The 17,356-nt window shown below is 45.7% G+C and overlaps 1 protein-coding gene across 1 annotated transcript in view; it reads right to left on the bottom strand.

The window, feature by feature from the left end:
• LOC138581419 (cytochrome P450 2D17-like) overlaps positions 1 to 17,356 on the bottom strand; it is a 670,196-nt gene that overhangs the window by 139,377 nt on the left and 513,463 nt on the right. The window lies entirely within an intron of this gene.

Below are 17,356 nucleotides of genomic sequence, written 5' to 3'. Positions count from 1 at the left end.
TCATTGCCCAGCACACCAAGGCGATGGTCTGAGTGCAATCTGGACCCAAAGTCACTTGGGGTAGCCCTGAGGGAGAAGAGGCCACGGAAGTGCCAGTGTCCCACTTGTTGCCCAAAGTGGGTGTGTTGGGGTGGTGGTGGGAGGGGGAATAGTGTTGGGGTTCGGTAGCGGGATTTGGGGATGGGTGATAGTGTATTGTGGTGGTGTTGGGGGTGGGGGAGGAAGGATAGTGTGTTGGGCTGGTGTTGGGGGTGCTGGAGGGGGGATAGTTTGTGCACTATGAAAATAAAACATAGTTAAACTTCATCAATGCAAGTAAATTGCTCATTGTGTCATTGTGTTTATTCATAAATGGGTGTGGGACACAGTGGTGCATGGTATGTGCCCTGTGTGCCCTGTGAATGTCTTAGAAAAAATTGTTCATCAGTTGCTGGCGAACCATTCATCCATCCCTGACGTCATCTCTGGCAATGCGTGCAGACGCCTCTGCCACAGGCACTGCATCCTCATCCATCTGGCGGTGCTATGTCCACATCAGGGGGTAGAAGGACATTCCTCTGGAGCCAGATATTGTGCAGCATGGCACACACCAGCACAATTTTCCCCACGTTTTCTGGTTTATACATTAGGGCACCTCTTGTACGGTCCAGGCGAAAGGTAAGCTCTATACAGGCACAGGTCCTTCTATGAGTGGGATTGTAGGCCAACTGCTGTGGTGTCTGTGGACCCTGCACAGGTGTCATGAGCCAGGCAGCTGCGGGTATCTGGAATCACCTGCAAGGAGAGAGGCAGAGTAATGAGTCACAGTGTATTGTGTTGGGGTGGCCTTTCATGGAATCAGGGCAAAGGGCATCATGTGAATGCATATGGGGCTTCATTGGATGGCATGTGTCTTATTCTATGCTTGTGCATGTTGTATCACTCGCCTCATGTACTGTATTTTGGCAACATGCACCCTGTTCCCTTGCAGCTGATGTATCATGTGTCTGTTGTCATGGCAAGCTGACGTGGTGGTTGTCTTGTGGCACTGCATTGCTCTTGTGCATGTGGCCTGATGGATAAACTAATCGGCCCTCCATAGGCTTCTGGGGCAGCGGGTCTTCATTGAAGGCTGAGTGTACATGGGAACTTGGCTGTGGTACTGGTAGGGTTATTGTTGTGAGATGTGATGTGACGCTGTGTGTGTGACATTGATTATGGATCAAACATGCTGCATTGGGGTATTCATGTGTATGTTGGTAGACACTTCGGTTTGTGGGCATCAGCGTATCCAGTCAGGTATGTCCAACATGTACATGTTCTGTGGGCTGTACTGTGACATTGGTCAAGAGGTGGGCAGGTCCGACTTGTACATTGATTTGTCAGTTGTGCACATGCAGCCTACGCCCCCATGTGGTCGGAAGCATTGTATGTCCGCTTTCCCTCTGCATGTATCCAGGTAGTGCACTCTTCCATAGGAGCATGGCGTCATGGGTGGAACCAGGGTAGCAGGCACAACAGTGGGTGATATATCGCAGGTCACCTGCACGGTTAGTGGTAGCACGTACTGTTGTGGTACCCACTTCGTGGGCCTGGGTGTCCACCAACGCCACATGGATACAGTCCAAAGTTGTGATGACATTTGGCATTTGTGCAACAACATGGAACTGTGCCTTCATGGCGGGCACCTGTGCTGGGGTGGTGGGAAGTGTCATGTAGCATGAGACATGCCAGAGGAGGGCATCCAGCACTTGGACTAACAGTGCACAAAATGTTGGCTCCGATATACCTTGCAGTATGGCCACGGAGGGCTGGAAGGTGCCAGTTCCTTCGAATTACAGGCTCAACACTAACTTTAGCAGTGGGGGCACAGCTGTTCTGATATTGATCCTGCTCTGCATGTCGCCCTGGATTGTCGTGAGCAGCCCACTTATGGTCTCCCTGTTGAGGCGGTACAGGGTAACCAACTGACTGTCAATGAGGGTTCAAGGTGAGGGCCTGAATCTGGGTATTGGTGCAGGCCTTGCTTGGCCTCGCCTACTCTTCATCCTGTCTGCTTCCTGTGACCTGGGCTGGCTGCCCCGGCTCTGTACTTCCAGGCACAGCATGAGCAGCTGCACGTCCCATCTCGCAATGTGTACTGACAGCATGGTGTTGGGAACTGTTATTGGGGAAGGTGTGTGCCTTATGTAGCCCTCTTGCGCGGATTGGGTTCACTTGTGGCTTCATTGGTTCCACCTGTATACATTTACCTACACCTGGAGGTTGGAGGTAATTGTGCTGTATTTTCGATGGTATTAGTGATATATTTTGGCGATAATACCGCCATGTTGGGACTTGTGTTGCAGCAGTAATTGCGTTTTTTTGTATTGGCGCAGATTCTGCCAGCTCTAATAGCACCGGCTGTAATACCGCTGGCTGTTATATGGTCAATTTTAATAAATGTTTAATTGTTGAACATGGGTCGCTGCCATGCTTCTCTGTGCACATATGCAATGGCCCCAGCAGTACTAAAGATTAACTCAAATTGCACACTGTCAGCAGGGAAGCTAAGGGATTCTAGGACAACTTTTACAATTGGTGCTAGCCAGATAAACCACTAAATGCACCATCCAACATGTAAAAGCCCTACTCATGTGACACACAAGACATAGCTATTCATCCACCATCTGAGTTGCTGAAAGTCTGCTGTATGTTCTTTCAGACCTATTCGCATTGAGGTTTTCGAATTGAGAAGTGTACCCTACATGCTCTCTATCTCTAACCAATCACTACAGTCAGTAGTGTTAGCAGAAGAAGGCACAGGCAGTGAAGGCGGCAAGAGCAGTGTACTACTTGATTATGAAGAGGACCATTGTGTGTCATCTCTGGTGATGTGCTGAGCACAGGGGCTGTTTGTTTTCTTTCTGAGTCTTTCATTTCACTTCCTGCATCAGTGCATCTTTGCACAGCTGAGCGGTGTCTCATTCTGCTGGATTCTCAGAGTATCCATGCTGCTAAAACTTTGATCTTGAAACGTGGGCCAACGAACGAGGCCTGGAGGTATTCAATGTTATCTTTCCATTGATATGCTTGCAAAGTTGAGAGGACATTACTCACGAACCAATTCATGTGTACTTATTGTGTTGGATAGTTTGAGTTCTAGCACCATTGGCAGAATCTCACTGAGTGATGCACAGTGCAGCTAATATGCATAGCGGCCTCCTCAAAAGGTTGCTGCACACAACAGCTTCCACTGGCTAGATGTAAAGAATGCCCCAGGTTTGACTGTTGCCACAATCAGTTATGACATTGCTGGTCCAAAATGTACAAAGTAGACTTTGACCAGGAGGCAGATGTGGTCTTCATGAGTGCTGTTGCAACTTGTCATGCACCTAACATTGGTGAAGCACATTTCTTGCACTTTAGGCTCAGCTGAAGTCTTAGCTGATCTTCTAAGCCATGGCAATCATATCCTTCAATCCTTCATGGGCTGGCAACTGGTGCATACACGTCTCACTAGAAGGTCAAGGACAAGTGAAATACAAGGAACATACAATAGCTTGCCCATTCGTAGGGCAACAAGGATATCTGGTTCATTGTCAGCAGCACCAAAGCCCATCTGTAGATTCTGTGTTCTCAGCCAATGCACCACTATCTCCTCTACCTTCTACCAGATACCAACTCCTCTATGTCAACTGCCTTCGTATCTTTATGCACACAACAAAGTGCCCTGGTGGCAGACTGCATGCATTTGCTACCCTCTAGGATTACTTAGGGATTGGAATCTCAGCTGGCAGTGTATAGAAATGTCACCAAGTGTGCCGCCGCAGCCATGTAGTCAATGCTCTGTCCACTGGTTCACATGTCCCTGGAGGAGTGGAATATTTGCGCATAAAGTACCTCATTGTATAACTCTGGTACAACTTTGTGTGAAACGTAATGTCAACTAGCAACTTCTCAAAGATGTTCGACTTTACTCATTATCCATCAGCAACCAGGGTTATTGACAAAAGAAAAAGGCAAGAGGTGAATATCCACATTTACTGCCAGTTGAGAGTGAAGCAAGCTCACACGGTCTGCAGCCTGTGATCACTTTATCTGTGCTGAAACATCTTGATTCTACTGACCGGGTGCTTAGGCATCCTTCCTGTCCTCTAGGGTAATCATTAATGTCTACCGAAATGGCACTATTATGGTCCAGGGCTCTCGGCCCAACCTCCTCCTTCTTGATTGGCGTATTTCATCTCTCAGCAACTTCCTCCCCTCTCCTGCCTCTCCTCCTCCTGCCACCTGTGAAAAACCAGAGGGTGTTTCAGTGCCTAGACCCAGGGGATCCTTTACTCAGGTGGCCTGGGCACTGCCATCCAGGGGCCTAGGAGACCCATAAAATCTGGTGTGGGGGGGACACCTTGGGACTTTGCTTTTTTAATTTATTTATTGTGTTTTAGTCAAAGAACTCGACTTTTCACAAAATTAAAATAGCAGTACGTATTAAATCACATACATCATCACTGTGTAAAACAAGAGAAAAGAAGAAAAGAAAACAAGAAAATTAAGAAAAAGAAAAGCAGCTCAGAGAACAAAATCGTTTTATTTGGCGACTCACTTCAGAAGACTCATTTCACGTAAAAATGCTACCACTTCCCAAGTCAAAAGGCTTTCATGGCCTGAGCATAGCTCGTCCCAAAAAGATTTTGTGTCCACCCACAATTCCTGGCTCGTCTGTATTGCTGATCCCATGAAAAAGCAGGATTTTGCCAGTTATATGGAGTGCATGGAGGACAAACTGAGCTGGAGATGGGGATGGAAAGTCATTTGTGAGTCAAAAGGTTAGCCACAAATGCCACAGTATTCATTGGTATGGGCAAGGTTGCCCATGGAGGCAGAAGGTTCTGGAGTTTGTGTGTGCCGAATATCAGAATCTCAGATCTGCATTAAATGTAGCAGAGGCCACACAGGATGTGTGTATAAGTTTCAGAAGCCCTGTTACATTATGATTTTCTTATTGCTCTTGTCCAGCAGGGTCACCAAGTGTGTAATATACATTTGAAAGGGTTCTTGGAAGTTTCCCAGATGGGTGGGAGAGGCAATTTCATATACATTTGAAAGGGTTCTTGGAAGATTCCCAGATGGGTGGCAGAGGCAACTTCAATGCACTCTTAATACATCCTTCCTTTTTTGTACTCCTTTTAAACAACCTTGTGTAGGCATCGTTTTCAAACCTGCTACACTCCCTGCAAGTCTCTTCTGCAATATGTATTCTCCTTGAAGTTAAACCCTCAAGTGCTAACGACGGCTCAGACACGTCCTTGGCATTACATCGCTAAAGAAGTTACATGCATGTCCTTTCTGCATTTGCAGTTAGTACTCAGGGGGCTTCTAATGCAACAATTGATCACAAAATGTAGCCAATAATTGTAATGGAACCCTGTATAATTAGAATGCAGCATGTAAGACAGCCACTGCCGATCCTTTAAGTAACTTGGTCACTGATATCGCTGATTGTATTCCACTAACTGCTAATCAAACTGTTCCCATCCAAATGGTACATGCCCCTAAGCTGGGCGTGACGTGCCCTTATTTCATGTGCTAAGAGGGCGACTGGCCTACTTAGGGAGATAGGTCTGTGCCTCTGACATGTGGCTCCTCCAGGGCATATGTACCACCTTCAGCCAGAACTGCCCAACAGCACATCAGATCAGGGGTGGACTGGGAGCCAAAAAAGGCCCTGGAAATAATTTTCAAAGTGACCCTATATTACACATTTTCAGCAGGCTCAACCCTTTTCCTATGAGAAAATTAGAACATTTGGCAAGAACAGGGGCCACATCCCCATCACCCTACGACCACCCCACCCTCTCACACACACCAACTGCAAAACAAAACCTGAAAAAAAGGAAATGGTCCTGGTCTCCTTCAATCTCTCACCACTCCTCGCCCCTCCTGTCTCGACTCACCACCTCAAACTCTCATTCTCGAACATCACCACCCTCCTCCCCCTACTCACTCCGGTTCGAACTCCTCTCTCTTGATTTTTCTCCAACCTCAACTAGAACCCCTAACCCAAATCTGTCCTCCCATCCGACCAACCTCAGAAACCAGTCCAACCCCACCCTCCCCACACTCACCTCCACCACTGCCCGCCTACTCTTCCCAACCACCTTTGACCAGCCCACCTCTCTCACCCCAGACTCTTGTTCACTCCCCTCACTCTCCAGCACCCCCCTTCCCCGCCACCCCTCCTAGCCACTCACCCACTCCAAACCATCACCCCTACATCCTCCACAACATCCCCCTGTACCCAAGTAAGATGCATCCTCTTTAATGCCCGATCTGTAGCAAAAAACATACACAGCATCTTTGACTTCCTCGCCTCACACAAACCAGACCTAGTCTTTATCACCGAAACCTGGTTCTCCAATGACTTTGCCCCTATCGCCTGCAAAGCCTCCCCCCCAGACTACTCCTCCATCCCACACAACCGACCCTCTAGAGGAGAAGGAGTAGCAATCGTTTTCAAATCGCACTTCTCTGCCTCAATCATCGACGGCCAGACAATCATCCCTTCCTGCGAATGGCTTCTCGTTAAACTACCTCACCCCCAATGTTCTTCCACAGTTTTCTAATCATCTACAGACCTCCTGGCTATGACAGACAATTCTCAAGCAACCTCTGTGATTCGATAGCCACCATCCAATTAAGCCATCCCACCCTCACACTTCTAGGAGATTTCAATATCTGGCTAGACATCCCCACCAACTGTCTAGATGGTCTTAATCTCCGCCTCCACATAAACGGCCCAACTCACTCTAAAGGACGCACTCTTGATGCCATATTTAGCTCCCATGACCAGATACATCTAAGCCCCCCCACTCCTATCATCTGGTCTGATCACTTCATTGTGCCTTTCACCATTCGCTCAACCTCTCCCCCACCCCATACTCGAACCAGAACCCCCAAATCAACGCAAATGCTGGAAGAAACTAAAAATCCTCCCCGACCTAGCCGATGTGCCCCTTCAATCTCCTCTCCCATCAACCCCAGGAAATGATCCCTTAACCACCAACGCCTTTGACTCATGGCTCAATATCTCATTAATCCCACTCACCCCCACTTGCCACTCTTCTGCTTGCCGTTGCCCTTTTCCCAGATGGTTTACTCCAGAACAACTGTATAAATCCCTCAAACGCAAATGGCGGAAAGATAAAACCAACCTGAGTAGATCCACCCTGGCCTGGCACCTTCGCCACTACAAAGCTGAAATCCGGAAAGCAAAAAAAGTCCACTCTCGAATTCTCAACTGTGAAAACCCCAGCAAGGAACTCCACAAAATCTTCTCTGAATTCACCAAACCAACCTGTGCCAACACCCAATCGACCCCATCTCAGTCACTCTGCGACTCACTCTCCACTTCTACACCACTGCTCTTGAAAGAACAAATTCTCTAAACAACAAACTGGCCCCCATGTCCACGACACGTAATCCACCCACCTTACCTGTCACCCCCCACGCCTGCCCCAGCAACTGCAACCCAACCCACCTTCGACTCATTCACACCAATATCAACGGACCAATTTCTCAAACTTCTCTCTGCCGGGAAACCATCCGGCTCCCCTCTAGACCGCTGCCCCGCCACAACCCTCAAAGAAGTATATGGATCTACCTGCGCAGAAGAACAGGCAAGAACCATCATAAATAACTCCCTCTCCTCAGGAATTTTCCCAGACGACTTCAAAACTGCTCATCTCAAGCCTCTTCTAAAAAAACCTTCCCTCCACCCTAAAAACTACCGCCCCACCTCAAGCACCAGGTTCCTTGGTAACCTCATCGATCGAACCGCATACTCCCAGCTAAATGCCTTTGTCGAACCCAACAATCTCCTAGACCCTGCACAATCAGGCTTCAGACCTCGACACGGAACCGAAACCACTCTGACCTTGATCTGGGATGACCTCAAGATCACTGCAGACTCTGCACTAATCGTTCTAGACGTATCCGCTGCCTTTGACACAATCAACCACTCAATCTTCCTCGACCGCCTCCACTCCCTAGAAATCTGTGGAAACGCTTTCAAGAAGATAGCATCCTTCCTCAACAATAGGAAACAAATAACCCTCCTCTCCTCCTTTGCTTCCGTCACCCGACCAGTCAATACCAGAGTTCCTCAAGGAGCATGCCTACCAGCCCTCCTGTTTAACCTCTATATGTCCACCCTCCCAGGTATAATCTGCTCGCACAGTATCCTGTGCTATAACTACACCGATGACGAGAACCTACGAACATCGCGAATTTTTCCAATAACACCTTTCCTCGTGATTCAAAACAAATAACTATCTTCACGGACTCTACAAAGATACTGCATCATACTAAATAGCCACCTTGGCTTCACTCTCACTCGATGGCAGCCTCGTGTGGTGAGTTTCAAACTGTTTATTTTTGTTTCTCTGTCTTCCTTCTCTTCCCCCCACGTGTGGACCGCCGGACCGACAGGGCAGACAGAGACCCTTGTATTTGCGCTTCCGAAGGGGACCCAATACCACTATCTTTTTATGTTTCCGGGGAGGGTGTGTACTATCAGCACGATCTGAAGGCTCCTCACCCCTACAAACATGTAGACTTGGTAATATGAGACCCCAGGCAGACAAGACTAATGTCCTCTGATCTGCCCATATCCTAGCATGACACTCTAGTTTGCATGCAGATTTTTGATATATAATTGTCACCCTTCATCTACCCTTAGAACTTTGCATAACACTACTAGAGTTTATTTCTCTTTTTCCACCTAACTGGTTCTCCCCCTTTTTTTTTCACAATTACAGGGTCCTGCTACTTATTGCCCTGATGAAGGCGGAGTATTCTTTTCAGATACGAAGATCATTATTCTTTGGAGTCTGTACCGCCGAAACGCAGTGCTAACCAGAGGGGACACAAGGTTCATCACATTACAGTGCAACATTTAGGATCCCTTCCTTTCTGAAACAATTAACCAAAGGACAAGGACACCTTACCCATTAGCTCTCTCCCCTTTTTTGCATTGTCTCCTTTACTTTGTCCCCCTGATGCGTAGGCAGACCCAATCCCAATACATAATAATTTTCGATTTTGGGATACGAAAAATAATTAACTTATTTGTCTCTTCACAATTGCCCCACAACAAGGGGCACGTGTTTTCCTCAATAAGGTTACAGCTTACGATGAATATTACTGTTTTTTTATTTCATTTTCTTCAATTTCATACTTTCACTTGTTAAGAGTTCATTTGTCAACCAACTGTGACTGTTAACTAACTTATGTTAAAAAAGTTTTTTTCATTACGTATTCTCAATTTTTTAATGATTCTACACCTAATTCGTGTATGTACCATTTAAACCATTGTTTTTACATGCTGTTACATGTTAGACCTTACTTTTGTACATCATTTTCTGTTTCTTTGATATAAAGCTTTTAATTTGCAATTTCCATAATGTTTATGTCTCATTTTGAAGGAATGACTTTAATTTCTGACTGCATGCAATATCTATGAATTATACTAGATATAAAGGTTTTGGGACCGGATGAATAACTTTAATTTATTCACACCCCATACGGGCCAACCTTAGATACACCAGGACTTTGCTTTGTTGTAAACACATATGTCTTTTGACCCCCCTGGTGTGTCACTCCTGGGTCAAACCACTGCTGCTAGATGGTGGCACGCTTTTTTGTATATAGATTTTTGGACAACCTAGGTTGTTTAGTGGTCGAGTTCCCCATCACTTTCGGGTTTTGGGATACCATTAAATTATTCAAAATTAGCCACACTCAGGCTCCCCTTTAGACAAACATCGCTTCATTCCCTTCTTAGTTCTGTCTACTCTAGAATTACTCTCTCTCTTCCCACCCCGATCGGCTACAGCTTTGCATGGGCTCTGTCACCTGTTTATGTCCGTAGGCTCCCAGTGGGGGATAGTCGGATATGGCCGAGAATGCAACTTTAAGTTATTCCGAGGAAGAAACCATTGAATTGACTCGAGGTCCTTCCTTCTTTGATCCACCAGATTCCAATCAACCATCTACCTCATCAAGTACCTCAGACGATTTATTAAAACTCAAAAAGAAAACTTTCCGCACGGAACTACATGGCCACTTCCTTAGGGAATATTTGAAAAACAACATCATACCGAATGGGTTGATAGTACGGAATGAACCCAGATTATTCCTAGAAGACAAGGAATACACTACTAGTTTCAGCCAGATCGCTACTAAATGCAGTCGTGATCTTATGGTATTAACCATCACTACTGCTCAACGGATCAGCATTACCTTACAAAAAACTCTAGACACAGAAGTAACTAAATTTAAGGATAATACCTTACTGACTGAAATAGAAGCCCAACTTTCCAACATTAATAAGCAATTTGAACAGTTCAAGGCCAACACGTTGACCAAGAAAACGAATAAATTGAACAAAGATATTAAAGACTTTAAAATTGAAATTGTCTACCCATACACAGCAGAAGGGTATATTGATTCGCTTAGGAAGCAAGGAGGAGGATCCCAGCCTCCATCAGGTGGGAGAAGAGGCCGAGTCACATTTTCGGGCTCCAGCAGCTCAGGCTCCTCAAGTGGAAGTCCACACCAGAACTTCCCACCCTTCCAGCCGTATAACTTTGGTCCACCACAATATCCGGGCCCATATCCACCACCTTTCCCTTTTTTAGGCAGAGGAGGACAAGGAGGAGGATGGGGTCCCCCACCTTGGAACATACCGTACCAAGGAACACGGAGACGACCGAGGAGGCGTCGACAATAGACCAAACACTTGACACCAATCAACTACCAATTTACAATCTGGGCAATTTTCATTTAACTACATGCCAGACTTCCCTTCTAACTAAAGGCCTTTCTTTTGTGCCTACCAACGATACTGACTGGTATAAAACAGAAATAGAGATTCGCCAGTTTTTTCGAAAATTAAGACTCCGGGTTTTCTTTCAGGACCAAATTGAACAAGAGTCAGACCCAGATACAGGTCTACACCCTCAATCACTATTTACACCTACTGATAGTCAAACACCGGACGACCTTCTAACATTTGAGAAATGTGTCCTCAAAGATATTAGGAAGTTGAAAAAGAAAAAACACACAAGGCAACATAATTTAACTAAGGGTGAGAAAAAAGCCCTAAAAGATCTATCTAAAAACAGGGAAATGATAATCAAACCTGCCGACAAAGGTGGTGGTATTGTTCTTATGACAACCGAGCAATACACTAATATGATTATGACCTTACTTAATGATGGAATCAGTTATCGCCCACTTAAGAAAGACCCATCTGGAGATATGAAAATTGAAATCTCTGAAATGGTCTCTTTTGCCCAGGACAGGAATTGGATAACCGAAAAAGAAGCTAAGTTTTTAACTACGTCATCAAATCGTACACCATGTTTATATGCTCTCCCCAAAATTCACAAAAACTTACTAAACCCACCGGGGAGACCGATCGTCTCAGGATGTGGATCAATTTTGGAACCTCTGGGGCAGTTTATCGATTATTTTCTTAAGCCTTTGAGCAATAAGACCAGATCATACCTGAGGGATACCATGCACACCATCCAGGTATTCGAAAATTTACCTTTCACCAGTTCACAACAATTTCTGGTGACGATGGACATTAAAGCTCTATACACGTCTATACCCCAAGACGCAGCCATTAATTGCGTATATGAACACCTCACCAGAGAATATGCTGAACCAGGATCCTATCGAGTGCCACCTGAGTTCATCATTGAATTATTAACTTTTGCCCTTAACAAGAATTTTTTCACCTTCGATAATCAGTTCTTTCTCCAGACTAAAGGCACGGCAATGGGTGCAACTTTTGCACCAAGCCTAGCCATCTTATTCATGGCCACTTTTGAGGACCAGTACATTTACAATTCGATCAACCAATGGGAAGCCAACATCTCCCACTGGCATCGCTGCATTGACGACATTATTTTTATTTGGACAGGGGATGCTACATCACTCCAACAATTTTTAATATGGCTTAATGCCTGCAATAATAACATACAATTCACGATGGAGTACAGCATCACCAAGATACATTTCCTGGACCTTGAGATCTCGAGTCTCAATAATAAACTTGCCTGTAATCTCTTCAGGAAACCAACTGATCGGAATACACTTCTGCATTACCGGAGTGACCACCCGTATCACATTAAACAGAATCTTCCATACGGTCAATTCCTGAGAATCAGAAGGAACTGTACTCATTTGGAGGATTTCTATACTAATGCCGAAACACTCAGCACTAGACTATGCTCACGTGGCTACCCCAAAAGGCTGATTAATACCGCCACCAAGAGAGCCAGGTTCACAGATAGAGAATGCCTTCTAATACCAAGATTAGAACAAGACATACCTGAGAATGAAAGACTCACATGTGTAATCACTTACGGGCCAAACACTTTTGACCTCAAGAAAGTCATTAGGAAATATTGGCCCATTGTGAGGCTACAACTAGTTGAGGAACCCATACCGAGATTCGCCTTCAAAAGAGCGAAAAATATCAGGGAATATGTGGTCCATTCATCATTTACCAAAACCACACCACGTACAGGTCTGTGGAATCTACGCAAAGTGACCGGACACTACCCATGTGGGTCATGCACAGTATGTAAATTCACTAGAAAATTACAAACATTCAAGATAGGCACCAAACAATGGGTCTTGAATAATCTGACTAACTGCAAGACTAATCAAGCCATTTACTGCATCGAATGCCCTTGTGGGCTTCGATATGTGGGACAAACCACACGTAGCGTGGGTACCCGCATCTCTGAACATCGATCGAGAATCCGATGTAAGAATACTACTTCCCCACTAGTCTCTCACTTTCTGGCCAACCACCATACACCTGATGACATCTTTTGGTGGGTTTTGGACCGGATCAATACAGGTCAGAACATACAGACCAGACTGTTGGAACTTGAAAAAAGATGGATCTATAGATTGGATTCTTTGGAACACGGATTGAATGAACAATCTCCATTCTAAATACAACAAACTAACCCCCCCTCCCCCCCTCTATTCTTTCTTCCTACTACCACACACCGTGGGCCACACTATAACTCCGCTTCACTTTCACATCACTTTCTGAGATGCACTGGTTGCACTCCCCTTTCTTCCCGCCCCACCACCCCCCACCCCCACATTCTCCCTTCATTTCCCAGAAATCGGGCTTACAGGCACAGACATCCATTTTCCATGTATTCACAGGGACACACGGTGTTACCCATGAACACTCACGCGTCCAACAGCCGGCTCCATTTTTGGTCCTCGAACACGGGACAGAATCATTTCTGGGCACCCGCGGGGACTGCAGACAACTGGAACACACCAACAATCACTCGTTTCTTGGCATAAGAGCATATTTGACAACCCACTGTGGCTCCGCCCTTTGACACTCCCCCGGCCTCTGACCATACCATTGGCCGGACGCAGCCGTCACTCACTGTGATCGGCGCTTTCTATTGGACATCCTACTTCCTGTGGGAACTTTTCCCTCCACGTCGAGGCTTGACGCTCAGTTCGGTTGCTTTGACAACCAATTACTTGCCTCTAATTTATAGCTTCAGCCCGCATTTGTGTTGCCGATGTCAGCGAGGACAGACATTCAGGGACGACTTCGCTCGCCCTCACTCTGCATGAATGCCGTCTGGATTTGACCTTTCCTGTTTACCCTATACAGGTAACTACGTGGGTGTCACCACATGGCTCCTCTATGGCCACATTTCTTTACAAAATCTTTTTGCGAGACTAGATACCTACATAGGTAACCGGTTATGTGCCTTATATGCTCCTATATGTAGGAAAATACTTATGACATCTGATGCCTTCCGGTTTTCCCGTTTTTCCACACCCCCTGGGCCCCGGTTTCTAATCCAGGCATACTTTCATTCTAGGTCTCAGCCGGTTCACCGGTCCGATGACGAGAACCTACGAACATCGCGAATTTTTCCAATAACACCTTTCCTCGTGATTCAAAACAAATAACTATCTTCACGGACTCTACAAAGATACTGCATCATACTAAATAGCCACCTTGGCTTCACTCTCACTCGATGGCAGCCTCGTGTGGTGAGTTTCAAACTGTTTATTTTTGTTTCTCTGTCTTCCTTCTCTTCCCCCCACGTGTGGACCGCCGGACCGACAGGGCAGACAGAGACCCTTGTATTTGCGCTTCCGAAGGGGACCCAATACCACTATCTTTTTATGTTTCCGGGGAGGGTGTGTACTATCAGCACGATCTGAAGGCTCCTCACCCCTACAAACATGTAGACTTGGTAATATGAGACCCCAGGCAGACAAGACTAATGTCCTCTGATCTGCCCATATCCTAGCATGACACTCTAGTTTGCATGCAGATTTTTGATATATAATTGTCACCCTTCATCTACCCTTAGAACTTTGCATAACACTACTAGAGTTTATTTCTCTTTTTCCACCTAACTGGTTCTCCCCCTTTTTTTTCACAATTACAGGGTCCTGCAACTTATTGCCCTGATGAAGGCGGAATATTCTTTTCAGATACGAAGATCATTATTCTTTGGAGTCTGTACCGCCGAAACGCAGTGCTAACCAGAGGGGACACAAGGTTCATCACATTACAGTGCAACATTTAGGATCCCTTCCTTTCTGAAACAATTAACCAAAGGACAAGGACACCTTACCCATTAGCTCTCTCCCCTTTTTTGCATTGTCTCCTTTACTTTGTCCCCCTGATGCGTAGGCAGACCCAATCCCAATACATAATAATTTTCGATTTTGGGATACGAAAAATAATTAACTTATTTGTCTCTTCACAATTGCCCCACAACAAGGGGCACGTGTTTTCCTCAATAAGGTTACAGCTTACGATGAATATTACTGTTTTTTTATTTCATTTTCTTCAATTTCATACTTTCACTTGTTAAGAGTTCATTTGTCAACCAACTGTGACTGTTAACTAACTTATGTTAAAAAAGTTTTTTTCATTACGTATTCTCAATTTTTTAATGATTCTACACCTAATTCGTGTATGTACCATTTAAACCATTGTTTTTACATGCTGTTACATGTTAGACCTTACTTTTGTACATCATTTTCTGTTTCTTTGATATAAAGCTTTTAATTTGCAATTTCCATAATGTTTATGTCTCATTTTGAAGGAATGACTTTAATTTCTGACTGCATGCAATATCTATGAATTATACTAGATATAAAGGTTTTGGGACCGGATGAATAACTTTAATTTATTCACACCCCATACGGGCCAACCTTAGATACACCAGGACTTTGCTTTGTTGTAAACACATATGTCTTTTGACCCCCCTGGTGTGTCACTCCTGGGTCAAACCACTGCTGCTAGATGGTGGCACGCTTTTTTGTATATATAACTACACCGATGACACCCAATTAATCCTAAAACTCCTCAACTCAAACCCCAACTGTCAGCCCAACCTTGCTTCCTGCCTCCTTGATATCGATCGCTGGATGACCACAAACTACCTCCTCTTAAACCCTGCTAAAACTGAAATCTTGGTGTGCGGCAACACAGAGCTTCTCCCCCACCCTCTTCCTTAGCCATCATCCATGGGCATTCCACCGAAAACCTCAACCACAGAAAAAAACCTTGGATGCACTCCTGACTCTGACCTAACCCTCTCCCGCCAAATGAACAACGTCTCTAAATCCTGCCATTACCACCTCAAAATTCTTAGACGCATTTTTCAGTACCTCTTCTTCCCCAAAAGACTTGCCGCTGTCCACTCTATTGTAATGTCAAGACTGGACTATGCCAACTCCCTCGACCTCGGGGTCCAAGCATACCACCTCATTAAACTACACAGAGCACAAAACGCTGCAGCCAAATTGCTTCTAGCACTTGGCCCAAGAGATCACACCTCTCCAGCTCTCAGAACTCTCCACTGGCTCCCAGTTGGACGAAGGGCGACTTTCAAAACCTTATGCATCTCCCACCGAGCAATGCATAAAACCGGACCCCTATACCTACGGGACAAGCTAAAACCCTTGACCCACCGCCACTCTAAGAACAAGCTCTGCCCTCCTCCTAGTGATACCAAACACCAACTCAGTCAGGTTAGGAGCATCATCATTCTCACTCTTCACCCCCACTCTGTGGAACTCGCTTAAACCCCACATTCGACTCACCAAAGACTACATGTCTTTCTGCAAACTACTAAAAACGTGGCTCTTCCCTTAAAGAATCGACGCTTACAACAAATGGAATAAATAGCCACAATAAACTGAAACACAAGGTTGTTGAACAAAGAAAACAAAGGGAGTCATCAAACAGAGAGAAAGACTAAAACGGATATTGTAACTAAAACAGATAGACTGAGTGAAACAAATGTAGTGGATAGAACGAAAGAAAAGGATAGAACAGGTGAAGCGGATGGAACAGATGAAGCGGATGGAAAGGATGAAGTGGGTGGAACGGATAAAGTGGCTGGAACGGATAAAGTGGCTGGAACAGATAAAGTGGCTGGAACGGAAAGGATGAAGGGGATGGAAGGAACAGATGAAGGGGAAGGAAGGAATGGATGAAGCAAGGAACAGATGAAGGGGAAGGGACGGATGGGAGCAGATATTAACCGGGTGGAATGGATAAAGTGGGTGGAACAGACGAAGTAGGTAGAACGGACGAAGTGGATTGGACAGACGAAGTGGATGGAACAGACGAAGTGGATGGAACAAACGAAGTGGATGGAACGGATGGGAATGATGGAGTGAGTAGATGGAACGGATGAGGTGGATGGAACGGATGAAGTGGATGGAACGGATGAAGCAGATGGAACGGATCAAGCAGATGGAACGGATCAAGCAGATGGAACGGATGAAGTCAATGGAACGGATGGGAATGATGGAGTGGGTGGATGGAGTGGATGGAAGGGATGAGTAGATGGAAGGGATGAGTGGATGGAAGGGAAGAATGGATGGAGTTGATTGAACGGATGGAGTGGATGGAAAGGATGGAGTAGATGGAGAGGATGGAGTGGATGGAGAGGATAGATTGGGTGGAACGGATGGAGTGGATGGAATGGAGGGAGTGGATGGAACGGAGGGAGTGGATGGAACGGATGGACAAGATGAAACGGATGGAGTAAATGGAACGGAAGGAGTGGATCGAGAGGATGGAGTGGATGGAGAGGACAGAGAGGACGGAGTGGATGGAACGGATGGAATAGATGGATCGGATGAAGCAGACGGAACTGATGGAGTAGATGGAACAGGATGGAACGTATGAAGTGGGTGGAACGGATGAAGTATACAGAATGGATGGAGTGGATGGAACGGATGGAAAGGATGGAGTGGACGGAACCGGTTGGAATGGATGAAGTGGTTGGAACGG

The sequence above is a fragment of the Ambystoma mexicanum genome, chromosome 3p, assembly GCF_040938575.1.
Source record: "Ambystoma mexicanum isolate Mex_15411 chromosome 3p, UKY_AmexF1_1, whole genome shotgun sequence".
NCBI classification, from domain to species: Eukaryota; Metazoa; Chordata; class Amphibia; order Caudata; family Ambystomatidae; genus Ambystoma; species Ambystoma mexicanum.
This window is presented reverse-complemented; position numbering and strand designations above follow the sequence as displayed.